This window comes from Pteropus alecto, unplaced genomic scaffold (genome assembly GCF_000325575.1).
Source record: "Pteropus alecto unplaced genomic scaffold, ASM32557v1 scaffold252, whole genome shotgun sequence".
NCBI classification, from domain to species: Eukaryota; Metazoa; Chordata; class Mammalia; order Chiroptera; family Pteropodidae; genus Pteropus; species Pteropus alecto.
In genome coordinates this window covers 36,624-44,414 of record NW_006432449.1, presented here as the reverse complement: position 1 = coordinate 44,414, position 7,791 = coordinate 36,624, and the positions used below count along the sequence as shown (strand labels likewise).

The following is a 7,791-nucleotide window of genomic DNA, read 5'->3' as shown; positions in this document are numbered from 1 at the left end:
TGCTCAAGGAGATATATCTGAAAAGAAATTCCTGTTAGTAATATCAGAGAGTTTACTGCCTATGTTTTCTTCTAAAAGTTTTATGGTTTTGGGACTTCACATTTAAGTCTTTAATCCATTTTGAGTGTATTCTTGTATATGGTGTAAGAAGATGGTCCCGCTCCTTCTTCTTTTTTTTTTTTTTTATTGTATCTGTCCAATTTTTCCAACACCATTTGTTGAAGAGACTATCTTTACCCCATTGTATATTCTTACTCCTTTATCATATATTAAGCGAACGTATAGGCGTGGATTTATTTCTGGGCTCTCTATTCTGTTCCATTGATCAATTTATCTGTTTATGCCAGTACCATGCTGTTTTGATTACTGTAGCCTTGCAGTCTACTTTGTCATCAGGTAGTGTGATGCCTCCAACTTTGTTCTTCTTTCTCAAGATTCCCGTGGCTGTTCGGGGTCTTTTATGGTTCCATGTAAAATTTAGGATTATTTGTTTTAGCTATCTGAAAAATGTCATTGGTATTTTGATAGGGACCGCATTGAATCTAGAGATTGCTTTAGGTAGTATGGCCATTTTAATGATGTTGATTCTTCCTACCCATGAACACGGTATATGCCTCCATTTATTTGTATTAACTTCAATTTCTTTTTCAATGACATAATTTTTTGAGAATAAGTATTAGCCTATATGCTATAAATAGAAATTCTGGAGTCTCAAATTTCTGCCTGTTCTGCATTTTATTCTTTTGTATTACCCCCTCAGTATGTAACTCAGTATTACATACATGTTAGGTTCTCAATAAATATTTAATAGATCGAATCCCAAGGAATTATACATAGTTTTTTCATGTACTGGGATTTTGTTGTTATCAGCTGTAAACTCAAAAGGCCATTATTATGAAGATGAAAATCATGGTGGAATTCATCGCTAAATGTGTTGGCCATTACACTGTAGCACATAAAATGTATATATACTTTTCAACATAATAAAGGCCTGTACATAGTCTTTTAGAAAAGACCCTGCTGAATCTTTTAGTTTTCCTTTAAAACCTTTGTAGTTTTTAGTTGTTAGTTATGGAGCCCTCAGGCAACTGTCAAAGGTGTTATGAAAATTCAATTTTTTCTTCATTCAGGGAAGCTTGATTTTAAAAATAAGCTCTATATTTTATTTTCCTGTCAAGGACAATTCTTATTTGGGGGAGGAGGTGTTGGAAGGGTAGCAGGGACTACTTTGTCTCAGTTCAATTTTGACAAAATGTGGAAATCATTATGTGATTTTTCCCATCCATTAACAATAATAGCCTTGATTGTCTCTTCAGAAATTCAGCAAAATCATAGTGTGTGGAGAAAATCTCTGTAATTATCACTAATAATAGGTTTTGTTCATTCAATTAATAGTGCTTTGAAACTCTTTACTAGCAATAAGTTGAGTATTAGAATTTTTTCACTTACTTTCTGTACCTGCTTAATGTTAAGCTCCAAGCAGTATATTTTTATTTAATCATTTTAATTTTCTCAACATTTGTTTCCAGTATTTCCCACTGGGATAGCAGAAGCCTTGGCTCTCATTTTTTTTCCTACTTCACAGTGTTTTCATTTTAATTCAAATGCTGCAATGCCACATAGGTTCTTTCTAAAGAAGAATAAATAAAACTTTCAGAACACTTAGGAAGTCAATATTTACCAACTAGAAAATGTCTTTTACATTCTGAGACTTTAATCTTGTTATAGAAGCTAGAGGTCATTTGGATGATTACTTGTAATAAAGATTACATGTAATGTAAATCTTCAGATTGGCCTTTAGTCCTGCAAACATTTACATCTGACTTTTTTCTCTCCTACGGAATCGCTACTGAGATTTAAAAAAAAAAAAAAACATGAATTCAGCAGTTTAGAAATAAAAGAATAATGGGGTTTCTTAAATGACTAGGAAGAGTATTGGTATATTCCTCTGAGGTTGCCCACCAAACTAAGCCAAAAAATGTTGATTATGGTGATTGTAGCTGTACCAGATTTTCTCATTTCAGGAAGTCGAGTTGTTTCAAATTACTTGACATTTTCTAGTATATAAAAACCACATCAGGATGATGCCACAAAAAGCATGGTGGTTTAGTTTGATTTACTCTTAGTATTCAATAAAACTACACCAGTACATATTTGTTTACTTATGACTTAAAAATAAAAACTATAGCCCAACTGAAAAAATAAACTAACCAGTGCTCTTTCACTGTGCCATCTGCTTAATTATCAACGGAATATTAGAAATGAAGGTCCTGGGATAGTCTGAAAACCATGTTTTGAAGGTGTGGAAGATAGGAGGAGTATAAATGTGTGAGGGAGTGGGAATAGAGCAAGAGCCACACACATGTGTGAGAATGTGCTCATCTGAATGTATGAGAAGTTGTGCATGTATTTTCAAAGTGGGAAAATGGCAGCAGGTGAAAAATGATGGACAAACTGCTGGAAATTTTAAGTTAGAAAAGGATTGCCAGGCAACATTTTTGATTGCCTGGTCTCAGCTCTCTTAACTTTTTTTTCAAGCCTACAGCACCCAGTATTCCTAGGTGGTCTCCCATCCAAGTACTAACCAGGCCCGACCCTGCTTAGCTTCTGAGATCAGAAGAGATCAGGTGTGTTGAGAATGGCATGGAGGTAGACAACAGCTCTCTTTGTCCAGCTTTCAGCTGTACTTGACCTCCACCTTAGGGGATCCACTATTAGTATGAATTCTTGGGTAGTGACCTTCATTCTACCTTTAGCTGTGACCCAATAAACTGCCTCTTATATTTGCTGGAATGAGCTACCTCAAAAGGTATAAGCTGGGAAAGGCAAAAACCCATGTTTAAGCATCTGGAGATGTTTAGCAGCTGCCTTTTCTAAAGTTTTAATGCCAACGAAAGCTCGACTTTACTGCTTAGCTCTTGGGATGGAATATAATCTAAATTCTTCTGCACAAGACTTTTGGCTGAGTCTTTTAAATCAATATATCATGTGCTTTCATGGACATTCAAAATCATGTGTATGTATATGTGTATGTGTCTAGATCCATTGTTGTTAGACATAAAAGATTCCTTTTGTCATTTTTTTAGTGCAAAAAATTGTGGAATATATTGGTAAAGAAAATGGAACTTCTAAACCCAGCTTTTCTGAAAAGAAGTGCATTTGCACTTAATTGGTTTTCTCCTTTAAGTCCTAATGAGCACTGTCCGGAGTAGGTTAGTAAAGAGGTTGCATCTGGGTTGCAGATGAGACACACATATGCGACATCTTTATAAAGAAAGATATTAGATTTAGACAGCTTCAAGGATGGTTAAAGCAACACACACACACACACACACACACACACAACCTGGTGGTCAAATGAAATTCTAGTCTTTCTTACTGTCAGATTTATAAGACCAAGTAGCACCCCAAAAGATGTGTTTGAAATGATAGATTGCTCCACATACCACCTGGACCAGGGCAGTGTAAAAACAGCAGCTAAAATCAAAACCACTTGAATTCTGGCTCAGCTTTCTCCAGACAAGTACTTAAAATAGCTTAAATAACAGGATGCAAGGGGAGGGAAAACATTTCCTTTTAAGGATATGCATTCTTAGTGTGATTCAAACTTCTGCAGGAACATGGCTGCAAAATAACTTTATTTACTTTAAGGTTACTTGGAGGAGGGTGTTGGGAGAGTTAACTGGCAGTTAAAATAATTCTTGGTAAAAGAGCATAACGAGGTGTTGTTTTTTTTTAAAACAGAATGCAAATGTGAACCTGAATGTGTCATCAGAGACAGAGGAGAGGGAGAGGGAGAGTGAGAGTGAGAGAGAGAAGGAGGGGTGAGAGAAAGAGAGAGAGAATCTGTTGTTGCAAGCAGTTGGTTCTTTTCTGATGAATTCAGTAGCCATTATGAAAGACAAGCCTCCTTGAGCAGCATTGGGGGGATCTTAGTTATAATTTTTTAAGTATAGTAATTTTTCTTTAAAATAGAATGCTCAATCAATTCATTGAAATTTAGCTCTTTTTGTGGGAACTTTGGTGGGTAGTGGAGTTTCTTTTTTCCAGCTACCCGTTAATGTCTACCCATACTGACCATATTTTCTGGACTAACAAGTTGAGACATGTGCTTGCAGAAACATTGAGAATGCTCTAGATAATATAGGCTATATGATAAGATCTGCTTTATCAGGTGGTTGAAAATATGATGCTGCAACAGAAGTCCTCGAAATACAGAACCTATTTCATCCCGTGACAATGTATAGTTAATGAAGTGTCAGATGAGCCAGAAAAGCGTTCCAGAATATTGGCAGCTTTAATGAGAAAATCAAGGACTGTCATCATGCCAGGAGGTCGTGATTTTAGTTTTCAGTTGTTAAAAGTGTTTTCAATCTAGGTATGTATTTTCGGGCCAGTTTGTTATTAAATTCTCACGTTTATGTCAAAACTCAGGAAAGAAAAAAAATTTACTCTCAAGCATAGTTTTTAGCTCCTGCTTAATAATGTCACTGATGAGATGGAAGCTTTCTAAAATGCTGCTGTACTATCTCATTTTCTGGCCTTTCAAAGCACAGCACATTAGATCTCTGATATTGTTTAAGGGTGTGTGTGTGTGTGTGTGTGTGTGTGTGTGTGTGTGTGTGTGTGTGTGTTTTAGCTGGGCATTGGAAATAAAATTAGCACAAAACTCTTTTAAAATAATTGCACACAATTTTATCTTTCAAGTTCTTTACCAGCTGGGAGATTTTGTAAAATTAATTGTAAGCTGCCTTGGTGGGCTCCCTCTGCCTTCTTATTGAAATTATTTTCTTCAAAAGATATGATGTAGGAGCTCTAAGAAAAGCTTTCTATAATTTACTAGTACTAACGCTAAAATGCCTTTAATTACAAGAGGTAGTAAAATCTAGATCCACCGATAAAATAGAGAAAAATAGCAGAATAGGTAAAATTGTTTAAATATGTAAAACTAGATAACATGTTCAATGATTCTTTTCTCACCTCAGGAAAGATATAGGATAGATATTCCAAGTGACCCCAAAGTTTTACAAGAATTTTGAAGCCATGGTTTCAAGTAAAAACCAGAATGTTCTGGTTAATTTCTGTATTTGGTATCTAGCTCAGTGCCTTCTACAAAGTAGATACTCAGTTTTCTCTGGACGTTGATTCATGCTAAACAAGTACACATGATATTTCTTAATAAAGTAAAGCAGGTTTCTACATTTAGAACGAGAGAGAGGTCCTGACATAACAACCATCATTGGTTTTCTACTTGGGTACTTCTTGGTGGGTGTGTTCACTTAGAAAACCAAATTACAGATCTGAAGGCTGCTGGGTGGGGACAGGATTAGAACAAAGGGAATGAGATTGAATGTTATTTAAAGGATATTTCTGTCATTATGGTTTCCTGATGGAACTGCCATTCAGTCTCGAAGTGCTATTTCTGTATTTTTTGTCATTGTTGTTTGTTTAATTTTGTTTTTAAAATGCTCATTATATTGGAGTATTCTTTTCCTGGTTAATACTTGAGAATCAGTGTTTCTACAAAAAGAACTATTCCCATTGCTTATTATATGCAAGGTACTGTACTACATATGGGGGTGGGAGATGAAAAGATTTAGAAGAATCTATCAAAGGATTTGCAACCTAATAAGGTTGTCATGTAATGATAAATTCTTAGTCCTTATTTCTCTAATCCTCCTTTAAAATGTTCCTGTCAGTTACTAAAAACATCTGTTATTACTACTCTTTGAAATGGATTTTCCACATGTGGTCATTTTATGTTAGTTATATTTTAGGGTGGCTACTTCCTGGAAGCTTTTAATCACATCAGTGAGCTTCTAATTAATGGTCAAGAGAGGTTATTTCAAGAGAGTGTATACACAAGTGGTAGTTCTCTCCATTGTCTACACCTCTATTCTACCTAATTCGAATAAACTGCTGGGTAGACTAGACTCTCAGGGATTAATTAGTTTTCTGTAGCTTTGAATTCATCATAATTCTCCAATATTTATTTTTAACCATCTTTACTTTTCATTTCTATTATATCACTGAGGATACAAAAGAACAATTAAGTACCTGTATATGCTAGATCTAAACTGTAGTCAATAACATGATTAAATTATGCTCAGGTATGTTATTTCAGAAGTCAGAAAAGTAGAATATATTTAAAAATATTTTCTATCATAAATTGCTAAAGTGGACAAAGTTTTGACAATTGTAAGGAATAAGCTATCTCCTACAATAAAGGTGTCATAAAAATGAAGAACTATTATATTTAGATAGTGAGGTATAGAAGTGATCAGAATGTAATTATTCCATATTTATTTTGTTTTTAATATATGTTATGATTTTCTCTCTAGTTTTTTAAGTGTGTGTGTGTGTGTGTGTGTGTGTGTGTGTGTGTGTGTGTGGTTTATGAGTCCTGTGTATTTAAATTTAGAATCACAGTGTATTAGAGCCAAAAAGGGACTTTAGAGATCATTTGATCCAAAGCATTCCTTTTATAAATGAGAAAACTAAGACCTGGAGAGGTGAATTGTGCAAATTAGTAGCCAAAGTGAAATTTGATCTTATGTCACATTACTCTCACTTATTGTGTCCCTTTGACCAGGCTGTGTATCTTTCACTATGCAACAGTAGCACTGACTTCTGTTTTAACTTTTTAAAGAAATGAGAGAAACAGATCCATATATGCATGGGAGGTGTATTTAAACCCAAGAATTACATTCATCAAAAATTGCTAAAATTCTGCCACAGTGCTCTAAGTACTACTTTGTTCTTTTTAGCGACTGCAGGTATTGTTGATGGATTGATTTCTATATATAAACAGTTTACTAATAAAGTGTTTGATGTATGACCTTTACTAAATTCAAAGCAAAGAAAATGAAGATGTGCTCTAGGGGAATTAGATGCGTTACCTTAAAGGAAATATAAGTGATTTTCAGAAGAGTTGGGTAGTTTGGGGATGACGTTTTAAAAGCATAGAGATTTTAACTGATGGATTTTAAACGTAGTCACTTATATTTAAGAATATTTGTTAGACTTTGGAAGTATACTTCAATTAAAACTAAAGATAGAATTTCATCAGCCTTTAAAGCATTGGGGAAATGGTTTCATATAGGATAGTTAATATTTTAATAACTGGCAAAAACTTGCCAATATGAATTACACTTAGATCACGCTTAGGATAAAATCATATTTATAAAAATAAAAGTATGTTCTATAGCCTATACGAGCTTTTATGATCAGCTCCTTAACCTCATCTCTCACTTTCTCCTTTGCTCTCTCTGTACAAGTCATACTGGATCTTTGCTATTCCCAAACACACTGGATACTACTCCACATCATAGACTTGGCATTTGCTATTTCCTTTACTTGCAGTCTCTTACCCCAGATAGCCACATGATTTGTTCCTTTACCTCATGTAAGTCTTCATTCAAATATAACCTCCTCAAAATGACAATCAAAAATATCTCCAGAAGTTTCTGAATGTCCCCTGGGGGACAAATCAGCCCCCAGTCGAACCCTTTACTGTGCTTTATTTTTCTTCATAACACTTATGTTATATTACATTATATTTTATCATAAAACCTCATGTTATATTTGCTTATTACTTGTCATTAGAGTGCAAGCTCTTTGACAGCAAGACTTTCTTTCATTGGTTGCAGTATCCCCAATCCCAAGAGCAGTGCCTGGTACAGAGTTTATAATGCATCGAATAGATGAACTGTTCACAATACGTTTTCCTGAATTGTGCCGTGAACATCTTAGGTCATTTCTCTATTCAGGTCGTTTCCTTTTATTATAATA

General features: G+C 34.6%; 1 protein-coding gene and 1 pseudogene across 1 annotated transcript in view; one reads left to right on the top strand and one right to left on the bottom strand.

The window, feature by feature from the left end:
• PLS3 (plastin 3) overlaps positions 1-7,791 on the top strand; it is a 93,849-nt gene that overhangs the window by 60,328 nt on the left and 25,730 nt on the right. The window lies entirely within an intron of this gene.
• On the bottom strand, positions 2,537-2,655 carry LOC112476094 (annotated as a pseudogene).